The sequence below is a fragment of the Tamandua tetradactyla genome, chromosome 4, assembly GCF_023851605.1.
Source record: "Tamandua tetradactyla isolate mTamTet1 chromosome 4, mTamTet1.pri, whole genome shotgun sequence".
Lineage (NCBI taxonomy): Eukaryota > Metazoa > Chordata > Mammalia > Pilosa > Myrmecophagidae > Tamandua > Tamandua tetradactyla.
The window spans coordinates 25,426,609-25,440,221 of record NC_135330.1 but is presented as its reverse complement, the minus strand read 5'-3'; the positions used below and the strand labels follow the sequence as shown (position 1 = coordinate 25,440,221).

Below are 13,613 nucleotides of genomic sequence, written 5' to 3'. Positions count from 1 at the left end.
ATGTAAGCTTGCAAAAGCAAAGTTTTGTGTATCCTCAGCACCCAGCCCTGTGCTACCCATCCGGCAGATGTTAGATAAATGTGTGTTGAATGAACGTTTAAAGGATGAATGTGCCTAGGAAATCACAAAGACAGCACTGTGCTAGTGAGACAACACTCTCACTTGCATACAAGTGAGAGCTGATTTCCAAGGAGCTTATTTAAGAGGTGACATGATTGACATAAGTAGTGGAGTCTTTAGGCTTTACCAGTACATCGGAGTGCTCTTTTATAATTGGGTATAAAATATTTTTATTAGTTAAATTAATGAATCTAAGTTATCCATTAGATTCTTTACATTTAAAGAGCCCTTGAAATCAAATAATCTATTTAATATTTTAAGCCTACAAAGTAAATTGAGTAAATAGCAGAGATTTTGATTAGTAAAATGTCAGAAATCAAACCATAAGAAAATTCAAGCACTTTGTTTTATGCCCTGGTTAAACGTTATTACTTGAAATGCCAGATTCCTTTATTTAACCATTTTGATAAGTGCCTTTGATGTTTTAAGATGTATGGTAGGAGATTAGCAAATGTTGTAAATGACATGTGCCCTGTTAATCTAGCTTCTCTATTCTTCGTAACCATTTTACCAGTGTTTCAAAGTTTAGTCCTTTGTCTTCATATCAGATATGTATCTGTAGCCTCTCCATAGTAAACAGTAAAATAAACTATTTCATAGCAAACAAAAATTAAGCACTTTGGCTTATTCAGTATGTGTTACCTGTTCCCTTAATTTCAAAGCATAACTTATTTAAAATAACATCTGGCTAATAGTCCCCAATTTAATCCATCTCAGTTTCTCAATAAAGTACAAAGACACAGGGGTGGGGGTGAGGGGAAGAAAAGGTATTCTGTTGCCAAGAACTATGCCTGATACACAACCATTGATGGAATCTAGAAGGAATTTCTAACTATAAAATCACTGAGTCTCAGTTGTGGAAAATACAATTGGTGTAATACTCATGCTTTATCTCAGTGCGCCTACTTGGAAGAGAGGAAAGCAAATTTCTCTTTTCTTGGTATTTGTTCCTTGGCTCATGGACTCAAATTCATATTTCCAAGTCAGAAAACCTGGTATCTATCCGTCAACTATATGGTGCTGCTTTTAGAGGCAACCAGAATTGTGTTCATCCTCTCCAGCCTTCCTCCTCACACACACTAAACTTTGTCTTTTCAATACATAAAAAAGGTATGGAAGAAAGATGGTACTGTTGGCACGTTGTACCCTGAGATATATAGTCTCCACAAATAAAGTGCCATGGTGAAGAATGGAGAAGGGAAAGCACCCTGGTAAGTACATTCTGAGAATGATATTTAATATAAGTTGACCATTCAGTGTGTGAAAAAACTAGACAGAACGCTCAGATTCCACATAAACCAATGAAGTCACACTTAGTAAATGCCTATTAAACAGTAAAAACTGCTCTGGATCAGTGAACATCAACCTGTTTTTCCACTATGATCACATGGGGTCTATAAGAAACACTAGCATCAAGAGACATCCTCCTGGATCATTCCCAACAGTGTACAAATGCCATGACCAGCATGGCTCAGTTCAACAGGGAATTGAGAAAGAAACACAAGAGACAAAGAGACAGTAAAAGCTGGGACCAGGTGGGACTCTGAGCTCAGATGGAGATTCAAAGACCCTGAGAGGTTCCACACTGTTTATTTTATAAGGCTACAAGATAAGGAAGGCCAAAAAATTTAATCAAAGGAATGAGGAGGTAGGAAACACTCTTTGTTCCTTATCTTAGCCTGCGGTTTTTGCAGTGATGCAGGAACTGGGCCATCTGCTTCCTTGTGGCCAGATGAGTCATAAGTCACATATGCTTCCCAAGGCATCCTTCCATCCCAGGCTCAAGCAGCTTTGCAACACTTTAATCTCTCAGGACATCAGGTGCCTATTCCCACAGAGACCGCTTTGCTCTATCTCTGCAGTGAGCGTGTGACCTCTGTCTCATCTGCCCGACATCTCCCCCTTTTTTATTTTTTAAACACAGCTCAAAGGTATTTAATTGGAGGATTCGGGTTTGGTTTCTGAGGATTTGGATTCCAACTGAAATTATAAGAAACAAGATTAGTAGCAAAAAAGATTATAGCCATTAAATACCAAGTTGAGTACTTTAAAATATTTAGAGGAGTAAAACCTTGTAATTCACTTAAGATGTCCCATGCCACTGTAGCAGGATCAACAATTTCATCGTGACTTTTTTGAATGCTTAGAATTTCTTCATGTAATTGTTTTAAATTTAAACTGATATTATGGTGGCTCCAAACTCCCTGCAAATACTTTTGAACTTTGGGCCAATTCCATAATGACCGATTATATGGAACTGATGTCACGCTTATGTACTGATAATTAGCATGTCGTAGCAATTTTTGTCTGAATTTTAAGCTTTCTTCCTCATTGCCAATACCTATGACTGTGGCCTCTAATACATTAAGCTTGACTTCTAATTTAATATCTATTTTTTCTTGTTCTTGCAAGGCAACAGAAGTGTTTTGAGCTAGGTTATTAACAAAATGGGCATTTTGTATACTTTGAGAAAGAGCAACCACAGAAGTGGTTAGGGTGACTAATCATGTGACAAGAGTACCTGTTCCAAAAATAATTAATCCCAGTGCTTGACAAAGGCAAGCAAGCTGGTTATGTATTTCCTTTAATACCTGAAGACCTCTATCACTAAACCAAGGTCCGGAGATATTGGTGGGGATCATAATGAAAGAGGACTGGTGAAGTACAACAATTTGGGACCTAGATGTTTGATTTGATTTATACAATTGGTAAGATTGCAACTGGTACACTCAATAGAATAATGATCTTCAGTTTTGTAGATGTTAATATTTCCAATGAGTAGCACATAAGGGTGTTGAACACATGCTCAAAGTCCAGTACTTTCAGACTCCACATCTTCTAAGTCTGCAAGACTATGGCTAGTTCGGTTAATGAAAGATGTGGCCATAGCAAGTTTCCGGGTTTCTTTTTGATAATGTCCTTCATTGGTTGTGAGGATGGTTGTAATAAATCCTCCAGTGGTATTTTCCTATTTGTTACTGGTGTCACTGATATTATGGGACCAATCAAAAATACTTTTGTTACTAAAGGTTATCTTATATTTCCTAGTTTGTGGGTATATACACTGCCTCCAAAAGGGATAAATCCCTTGAATCCACCTGAGAATATGAGGATGGCATACTAGAAAAGGTGGCCTAAATTGGCTGGAATTAAGCTTAAGGCTGGTGTCATTAAATCCTTGAAATTTTAACATTTCATCTTTCCAAGAAGATTAATTGGATACAATTGTAGTTTTAAATTGAGGTCGTGATTCAAGACAGTAAGATTTGTTTGTATTGACAGAAATACAGATAGGTCTCAGGAGTAATATGAGCATCAGTACGTCCCCCAGCAAGGTGGGTATCATTAGTAAATATTGGTACTGATTCTCCTTACCAGGTACCTATGTGTGATATAGGAGGGTTAGGAAAATAAGTCCAATAAGTTTGGCCTGGTCCTAGGTGGCCACTTACCTGAGTAGTTACCAGGGCCATCATGCAAGAAGAAGACATCCTGGGTTTTTTCCCATGCCTTGTCTACGAGTGACTTCCTGAGCATCAGATGTTAATTTCTTCAACTGACCCCAAGTAGGGTATGCCACATCCCTCGTTGCTTTAGCCATCGGGTGTTGAGTCTTGGCAGAGCTCTGTTCTGCTGGAATGGAGATGGTTGGTTTCAGGGGTCCCACCTCAGCAGTCATGGTTATTTTGGGGACGATCCTCGATTTCTTGAATGGTGGGATAAGGTGCTCCTCTGGGTTCATATTGCCTCACAAATCTTTCAGGAATGCACACCGTCTTGGATGAATTCTCTGGAAAAACACAAGCATGACCTCTACCCCAGATTAGAATGGGATCAAGGCCCTTCCATTGTCTGGTAGCTAGATCCTTCCACAAGGCACATCCTTTAGGACTAGAAGATAAGTTCTGAAAATGCATTTCTACAGCAGTAGTACTTCTCATCACAGTTCAAAAAATTTAAATAAGGAATGATTTAGTAGATATATGGTGTAGGGGCATAGTCCATATTCCCCCTTTTTAGTTTTAAAATGTGTGTTTGGAGTGTAGAATGTGCTCGTTTAATGACTGCTTGACCTTGAGGGTTATAGGGAATACCTGTTTTAAGTTCAGTGTGTTGTTGAGCAGCAAGTGCTCGAAATTTTGCTGATACATAGCCAGGCCCATTATCAGTTTTAATTTCTTTAGACTTTCCCATGACAGCAAAAGTGGTAAGGCAATGGTCGATTATATGCTTTGCACTTTCTCCAGTGCCTAGACAGAAATGAAACCCGAGAAAGTATCAATAGAAACACGGACCCAATGCAGACATTCAAAAACCAGGATGTGAGTAACATCCATTTGCCACAGGTGATTAGCAGTTAAGCCTCTTCGATTGACGCCTGTATTAAGAACTGTGTGATGAATGTTACATTGACTACATTGCTTAACAATTTGTCTGGCTTGTTTTTCAGTAAGTTTAAATTGTTTTTTTTAATGCCTTGGCATTCTGATGATGGAGGCTATGATCTACAACAGCCTCTTCATAGTGGGTAGAAAATGTGCCAACCGCTACCAGTTGATTAGCCATTGCATTGCCAAAAGCTAAGGGACCAGGTAAGTTAGAATGGGCACATATGTGACCGATAAAGCAATGATGCTTACGGGCTCTAATTAGTGACCGAAGTTTAAAGAATGGATGAAATAATTCTTTATTACAAGTGTGCCCAATGACAGCACTTTCTATAACTTTCATCATACCAGCAACATAACTGCTGTTACTGTAGATATTTAGTTTTTCATTGGTAAAGTCATTAAGAGCTAAAATAATGGCCTGGATTTCTGCTTGTTGGGCCGACTGAAATGACGTTTGGATTATCTTTGATGTGGTGGGGTAATATCCCAACCTTCCTGCACCTTGTAAACAAGGTACAGGCCTTGGGCAAAGGAGTTTGAACTATGACTTGAGGTAAAAACAAATGCTGTTTACATGGCGAATTGAAAAATTTAGTTAGCTGGGTAGTGGGTATTGAGTTGACCAGTAAAATTGGCCAATGCTAACTGCTAAGAATTAGAAAATTGCCATAGCTAATTTTGTTGTTGAGCAGTAAAAGGAACTGTGGTATACTGAGGTTCAAAGCCCAGAAGTTGTAATAACCGTGTCCTACCCTTGCTAATTATCTGAGACACTAGGTCATGGTAAGGAGTAAGCACTTGGAGGGAGAATGTGACAAGAGTATCTATTTCAAGATTCCATTTCCCAGCTATAGCGCACCAGTAGGTATATGGGCTATGGCTAGTATGATAAGATGGGAGTTTTGGTCAGGATTAAAACGAGTAAATTGTGCTTTCTGTATGGCGGTTTTAACCTTGCAGAGGGCTAGGCATCCTTCCTCTGACAGCTGTTGGGGAGAAGTAGGTGAAGGGTCACCTTGTAAAGTTTTAAACAAAGGGACAGTGTCTACTGTGGTCAATTTTAGGCTCGGTCTGAGCCAATTAATGGCACCTAATAATTTTTGGAAATCATTTAAGGTTGTCAGTCTGTTCTAATTTCTAATTTTGGGGGATGGATTTTTCTGGTTTCTATAATTTGTCCAAGATATTAAAAAGGAGCGACTTTCTGGATTTTCTCGGGGGCTATTTGAAGTCTGTGAGCATTTAGAGAGATTTCTAGCTCACTGAAGACATTAACTTGTATTTATCAGCATGGCTGATTAAGATGTCATCCATATAATGAATGATATATGCATCAAGAAAATGTTGACGGACAGGTTGTATAGCTTTGGCCATGAATTCTTGACAGGGTGTTGGGCTACTCGCTATGCCTTGAGGTAAAAATTCCAGCAATACCTTTTCACAGGAGCCTTATGATTTAGGGAGGGAACACTAAATGCAAATCTTTTACAATCACTAGGATGTAAAGGAATAGTGAAAAAACAATCCTTTAAATCTATGATAAATAAATGATGATTTAAAGGGCTAGCTGTCGGAGATGGCAAATCTGGTTGCAAAGGACCCATAATTTCCATAGTTTTATTAATGGCTCTAAGGTCTTGTAATAGAAGCCATTTTCCTGATTACTTTTCTATAACAAAAATAGGTATATTCCATGGACTATTAGTAGGCTGAATATGTCCAGCATCTAGCTGCTCCTTGGCTAATTGTTCGGCTGCAGTTTTTCTCCTGTTAGGGGCCATTGGTTCACCCAGACAGGATCATCTGAAAGCCAGGTAATTGGAGATGCACACAACTGGGTGGGAGATTTGACCAACGCCCCCATTAAAAATCCTGGGACTGGTAACCTAGGCCTTCTCTGATCGGGTTGTATGGGCTCCTTCCGCCCTTGCTGGTGTTTCCCTAGTCCTTTGTTGGGTATAAAATTTTGTTGAAACGTTTGATGAGTGACAATACTGCTAGGGCTAAGTAAAATTATTCCCATTTGTTCCAAATATTCCTTCCCCACAAATTAACAGGGAGATTTGACAGAATATAAGGGGTGAAATAGCCTATGTTTCCTTCTTTATCTTCCCACTGAAGGGTTTGAGCACTTTGCAGAGGGGCTATAGCTCCCCCAATACGCTGAAGCTCTGAGCTTGCATTTTGGCAGTGTTGAGAGGTGATGACAGATACATCAGCCCCAGTATCAATAATACCCTTAAATGATTTCCCATCGATTAGTAGGTTTAACTCTGATCTACCCTTCTGAACAACTTGACTCCAATATGCCACATCAGATGACCCAAACCTTTTATTTCCTTGAGGCTCAGACGTTAACACTTTTCCAGCCTTAATTATTAGGAAAAATGAGAAGTTGTGCTACTTTGTTTACTGGCAAAATTTGAACAATAGTATGAGTAGTGAGGGCTATACCCTTTAGTTCCCCTGTATAATCTTCATCTATAACCCCAGGTAAATTTTGAAACCCTTTAAAAGACATGCTACTTCTCCCCAGTATTAGACCGACTGTCCCTCTGGAGAGAGGCCCATATACCCTTGTAGGGATGGCTTGCGGTCGTATTTCTGGAGTTAATAGATATCTAGATGTGGGACTGAGGTCCAATCCTGCACTCCCTGGGGTTGCTCATAAAAGGCTCTGAATGGATTGTTGGTTTGAGGTGTGGCTAGATTGAGAGCAGTAACCCCTTCTATTTGGTGTCCTAAAGACTGACCATGGATATCAGTTTGAGACTGACACTCAATGGCCCAGTGTTTACCACATTGGCATCGGGGACATGTGCCTGGCACTTTAGGGTCTGGAGGTTGCTGCGACATTTTTGGCGGGTTTTTGCCTACAGCTTTACAGTGCTTTGTACAGTGTCCTGCTTTACCACATTTGAAACAGTTTCCACCCCTTTTTTCTTGGCTTTGAAACCCCTTTCTGAGGGCAGCAGCCCTGAATATTGGCTGGCCCAATGTCTGCACAAATGCGAATTATTTTTTGAATATTGACCTTTTTTCTATAGGGTCGTAAAGCTTCCCTTATAGGCTTTATTAGCATTTTTAAAGGCCAATTGCTTTACCATTAATTTTTACCATTAATTGGTTCAGCATCCCCCACTATGCACCCAACTGTGGTAAACAGTCAAGCTACAAAGTCTTGAAAAGGCTCGTTGTCAGGGCCCTTCCTGACTGCCGTGATGTCGTAAGTCTTTTCTCCCTTATTGGGTAATTCACACCAAGCCCTCTGGGCAGCGACGGCAATCTGTTGATGAGCCTGTAAAGTGCAGCCAAGCTGTTTGTTGTACATGTTGAAACAGACCCATTCCTGTAAGCATTTCTGCTGTTATGGGAACTTGATGCTGTTGATTACGCCCAGCCTTTTCCACACAAAGTTCATGAAAACTAGTTTTCCACAGCAAATAATCCCCAGCATTAAGACAGGCTTTAGCTATGGCATCCAGTCATGTAGAGCCATAGGAGAAGATCCAACCGTCTCCAGCAGGACAAGCACAAAAGGGGAAGTGGCACCATACATGGTTGTAGCTGATTTTAAGTCTTTCAAAGTTTTTAAAGCGACTGGCTCATGATATCGCAAAAAATTGGTGGGATTGTTAAGGTCTGGTCTCTCCAGGACAGGAAAAATCTCAAAACCGGTGGTATTTCACCTGCAGTTTGAGCCTCAAGAATGGTTTCTTGTAGGGGAGAAAGTGACACAGAGGAAGGAGTTTCAGGCTCAAAGGTCACTTTCCTACTACCAGGAGTTTCACTAGCAGCAGCACTTACATGAATGTCTTACAAAGCTGAATTTAGATAGTTCTCTGTCTCCTCCTCAGGGTCAGAATTATACATTTCTGTTCATGCTTCCTCCTGTAATTTTACTCCATCACTCCCATCTAATACTTCATGCAGGGTCCGTTTCTCAGAACTAGGCAGGGTGGTAGGTTCTATGGGAGCAGAGCTCTTTGAGGATAATTTAAGACTGTCATACCCCCATACAGTTTCCTTTAGATTTTCTTCATAACTTGACTCTGCTATCTCAGTTTTCAAGAGCTGGCCTCTATGTGGGCCAGGATCAATACATTCCTGAATTAAGGACCACATAGAAAAGGTATAAATGGGTATTTTATCTGGACCTTCTGCTCTGTAGCGATCTCTTAGCCGTTTTCCCACTTTGACCCAGGTCTCCGGATTGACCATTCTTCCTTCCTCGGGAAACCAAGGACAAGTTTCTTGAACAAAATCTAAAAAGGTACTAAGCTAACTTCTCCTAACATCTCCTCCTCTAGCCTGAAGCATAGTCTTTAACATACATATAATTCCCATTTCTTTGAACCAGAATGTCCCATAATTATTACACCTGGCTATATTTTATGCACTCCCCCTTACCTTAGTTCCAAATCGTGTGCACACCACCGGAGCATCTCCTCGTCTTGGGTCCCTGTTCAGGCGCCACCTGCTGCAACCCGCACAGCTCAGTGTCGGGACTGAAGGTAGGCAACAGGGAGTTGAGAAGGAAGCACAAGAGACAAAGAGATAGTAAAAGCTGGGACCAGGTGGGATGCTGAGCTCGGATGGAGACTCTTAAGACCCCGAGAGGTTCTGCACTGTTTATTTTATAGGGCTACAAGATAAGGAAGGCCAAAAAATTTAATCAAAGAAATGGGGAGGGAGGAAACACTCTTTGATCCTTATCTTAGCCTGCAGTTTTTGCAGTAACACAGGAACTGGGCCATCTGCTTCCTTGTGGCCGGATAAGTCTTAAGTCACATATGCTCCCAAGGCCTCCTTTGTCCCAGACTCAAGCAGCTTTACAACACTTTAATCTTTCAGGACATCATGTGCCTATTCCCACAAGACTGCTGTGCTCTATCTCTGCAGCAAGCATGTGACCTCTGTCCTGTCCACTCCGGACATACAGACATGTTGTTTTTCTCACTTAAAAAAATAAAAACCATCTCTTCCCCACTTCCCCTGTCAGCTCCTACCCCATATCTTTGCTTCTCTTTACAGCATTAGTCCTTGAAATGTTTGCCTATCCTTTCTGGCTTTAGATCTTTTTTGCTTATTCTCAAACATTTCACTTAAGCTTTTTTCCTCCATACTCCACCAAACCTGCTCTAGTCAAAGTCACCAAATATATCTGCATTGTTAAATCCCAGGGTTAAATCTCAGCACTCATCTTCATACATCAGCTTTTGATGCAGTTATTGACAGTCCTCCTTAATATAGTCTTCTGGGCTTGGTTTTTTCATACCTCACTGATGTTCCTCCTCTGCAACGTTAACGTTAGAGTACAACAGGATTTAGCACCTGGACTACTGTCTACATTCATTCCCTTGCTAATCTTATCCAATCCGAGAACTCAGAATGCCATCCAGATGCTGACAGGTCCCAAGTTTATATCCCCCACTTGACTTCTTCCAAATTTGGGCTTGTATATGGTTGTGTATTTGACATTGTCATTATTATCCATTTCAAAATTTAATAGGTGTAAAAACAGAATTCCAGTCGTCTCCCCCAAAACCTGTTCCACATGCATTCTGTCTCATCCCAGTTGATGGCAACTGAATCCTTCCAATTGCTTAGGTCAGAAACCTTGGAGTCATTATGGAGTCCTTAAATTTTCTCTACCTACATCCAATTCATCAGGAAATCCTTCTGGTCTTACCTTTAAAATATATCTAGAATCTAACCAATTCTCCTCTCCTCCACAGTGACCACCTTGGCCCTTAACTTTCATCATCTCTCACCTGGATTACTACGGTAGTTTTCTAACCGGTCTCCCTGATTCTAACCACCCCTTTGCCCCTCAGAGACTTCTCAACAGAATAGTGAAGACAAAGCTCTCTGTTGGCTTCCCATCTTCCTCAGGGTAAACGCCAAAAACCTTACAGAGTCTCTCATGACACACCCCCCAAGTTGCCTGCTGACCTCTTGGTAATTCTTCCCTTTCCTCACCATGCACTGGCCACCGTGGTCTCCTGGCTGTTCCTCAAACACAGACATGCTCTGGCCTTAAAGGCATTGCAATTCCTAAACCCCCTGTCTGAAAAGTTCTCCCAGATGACCACATGGTTATGATTGTAATTATATATGTAGTGTAATTCACATACACCCTCCAAGTCTGGTCAAATGTCACCTTCTCAATGAATTCTCCCAAGTATGCCACCAACCTCTCTTATCACCTTTTATTTTTCCAGAGCACTTAACCCTTCTAATTATGTATTAAATTTTATTGTTGCTTACTTTTTTTTTTAATTTAGAGTGGTTCTTTTTTGTATTTTTTTGTTTATTAATTAAAAAGTTAAGAAACAAAATAAAACATCAACATACATAATCAGTAATTCACAATATTGTCACTTAGTTGCATATTCATCATTTCTTAGAACATTTGCATTAATTCAGAAAAAGAGATAAAAAGACAATAGAAAAAGAAATAAAACGAACACAGGAAAGAAAGAAAGAAAAAAAAGATTATACCTATCATACCCCTTACCCCTCGTTTTCATTGATCACTAGCATTTCAAACTAAAATTATTTTAGCATTTGTTCCCCCTATTATTTATTTTTATTCCATATGTTCTACTCCTTTGTTTGTTGCTTAATTTTGCAGCTGCTAAACCAAATACCATTCAATGGGTTGACTTAAACAACAGGAATTTACTTGTGCACAGTGTTGAAGCCAGAAGTCCAAAATTGAAGTGTCAGCAAGGTGATGCTTTCTCCCCACAGGCTGTGGCATGACAATGTTTTCTCCTTTCTCCTCCGGGTTCCATTGACTTTCAGCTTCTTGCTCTTCCCATGATTTTCTTTGTCTGAATTTCATCTGTTTAGAAAGGATTCTAATAATCTGGATTAATGACCAAACTAATTCAATTGGCAACACCTTAACCAAAAAGTACACCTTCAATGGGTTTGTACCTACAGGAACAGATTAAGATTAAGAACGTGTTTCTCTAGGGTGCATAATTCAATCCCCAACAACTCTCTCATCCCATTTCAAAATGAGAAGTATTTTGTTTCTTGTTCTCTGATCTATTCCAAGTCATTTGCTAAAACAGTGAGTGCTCAAATAATTGTTGAATGAAAAAAAGATACATTTAAATTTTACAACATGCATCCAAGCTAGTGACAAAATATTGAAGAGGAAACTAATAAATATACAAAGAAAAGAATAATTGTTGAATGGATGAGTCAATCATACTAAAGATATAAAGAAAGACCATAATTTTGAAAATGATGTATTAAAAGAATTAGAGTACTTCATCATCTGCAATAAGATGCAAGATATTGACTATAAAATTCAAAAAGCCATAAATAGAGAAAAGGGTGAGATAAAGGAACAATTAAATGAGCTGTAAAGACAATTAGATCAGCTAAAAGGTAGCACATTAAATAAGGATTGCCAGGAAACAAATGGCAATGCAAATTACTAAACCCTTCATTAAAACAGTGGGTTAGTGAGGGTTCTCCAGAGAAATAGAACCAACAGGAGGGATGTGTAATATCAGATTTATAGGGGTCTCGCACAACTGTGGGAATGGAAGAGTCCAAAATCCGTAGGGTAGGCTGTGAAGCTGGTGGCTGTGATAAAGGGTCTGGACGAACTCCACAGGAGAGGCTGGGTGGCTGCAGAAGCAATGAAAAAATCTCTCTTCCTTAAAAGCCTCCAGCGGATTGGATTATCTCATTGTGGGTGACACACCTTAGTTAATCACAGATGTAATCAGCCACAGATGGCTATCAACTGGCAATGATTTAATCAACCAACCACAAAATATTCTTACAACAACAGTCAGGCCATTGCTTGTCTCACCAGACAAGTGGGCATAATCATTTGGGAAGATGACACCAGAACCTAACAATCACAAACAGTAAGGAGTAAAATAGACAAATCAGTGATGTGGAAGAGAGACCCAAGAAGTTGCCACAGAATACAGATGGAGAAGACCAAAAATGTAAATGAAGACGATGGTAACAGGTCTAAGAACAGAAAAATGAAGGTTACTAAGAATTATACAATATTACCAGGGAAAACATCCAAGAAGTAGAACAGAAGCCGTCATCAATCAAAATATTAAAGTTTAAAACTTAACCTTTTAAAAAGCCCTATAGATCAAAGAGCTTTTCTCAAATATAATAAGAAAAGACATATATTAAGATACACTGTGGCAGAGTATATGAATAACCAGATAAGAGGGGAAAATCCTAATAAGCATTGAGGCAGGAAATTACCTTCAAGGAAGCAAAAATTAGACTTGCCTCAGTCTTTGTAATACTAAGTTTAGAACACTAGAGCAGCATCTACAGAGTTTTGGAGGAAGCATCCTTGACTCAAGAATTTTATACCCATGAAACAGTCCCTCACCCCTCACACAATATCTTAGAAATATGAGAGTTCAGAAAATATACCATCCTTGCCTTAGTGCAGGCAGCTAAGAGAGAAACCAAGAAATCAAAACATTTCACTCCTACTTAAAAGCCTTTGATAAATTCTCAGTGTACTGACTTCCGGAGAAGATGGCGGCTTAGTAAGACGCGCGGGTCTTAGTTCCTCCTCCAGAAAAGCAACTAAAGAAACAGAAACAATACGAAACAGCTCCCGGAGCCACGACAGAGACCAAAAAGACAGCGTACCCCATTCTGGAACAGCTGAACGGGCAGGGAGAATCCGCTGCTGTGAGATACCCGAGGGGCGCGCGTTTTCCCGGCCGGGGCGGCTGGCGACTGGGGTCCCCTCCACGCACGTGGCTCCCCGGTCTGACTGGGAACATTGGATAGCGGGGCCCTCTCGTCACGCTTGGCGTTTCGTGCCAGCTGGGCAATTAGGACCGGCACTCTCCCAAGCCGCGGCGGCCAGCGACCCCGGCCTCCACGCGCGTTTTCCCGGGCCGACTGCCGTGCAGACAGATGAGCGCCATGAGCGCCACCTACTGGGCAGGAAAAGAAAAACAGAGCCCAGAGATTTCACAGAAAAAGCTTTCAACCAGCTGGGTCCCACACCCAGGGAAATCTGATCAGATGCTCAGACACCAGCAGAAAATAATGGATGATGCTCGGAAAATTGAAGATATGGCC

At 40.4% G+C, this 13,613-nt stretch overlaps 1 long non-coding RNA gene across 1 annotated transcript; it reads right to left on the bottom strand.

The window, feature by feature from the left end:
* Nucleotides 1–1,640: 1,640 nt before the first annotated feature.
* Nucleotides 1,641–9,142, bottom strand: LOC143680621 (uncharacterized). The gene is made up of 3 exons (XR_013174089.1): nt 8,922–9,142; nt 3,573–3,910; nt 1,641–2,100 (listed from the first exon to the last, which is right to left on the bottom strand). It is a non-coding gene; the product is annotated as an uncharacterized LOC143680621 (long non-coding RNA).
* Nucleotides 9,143–13,613: the final 4,471 nt, after the last annotated feature.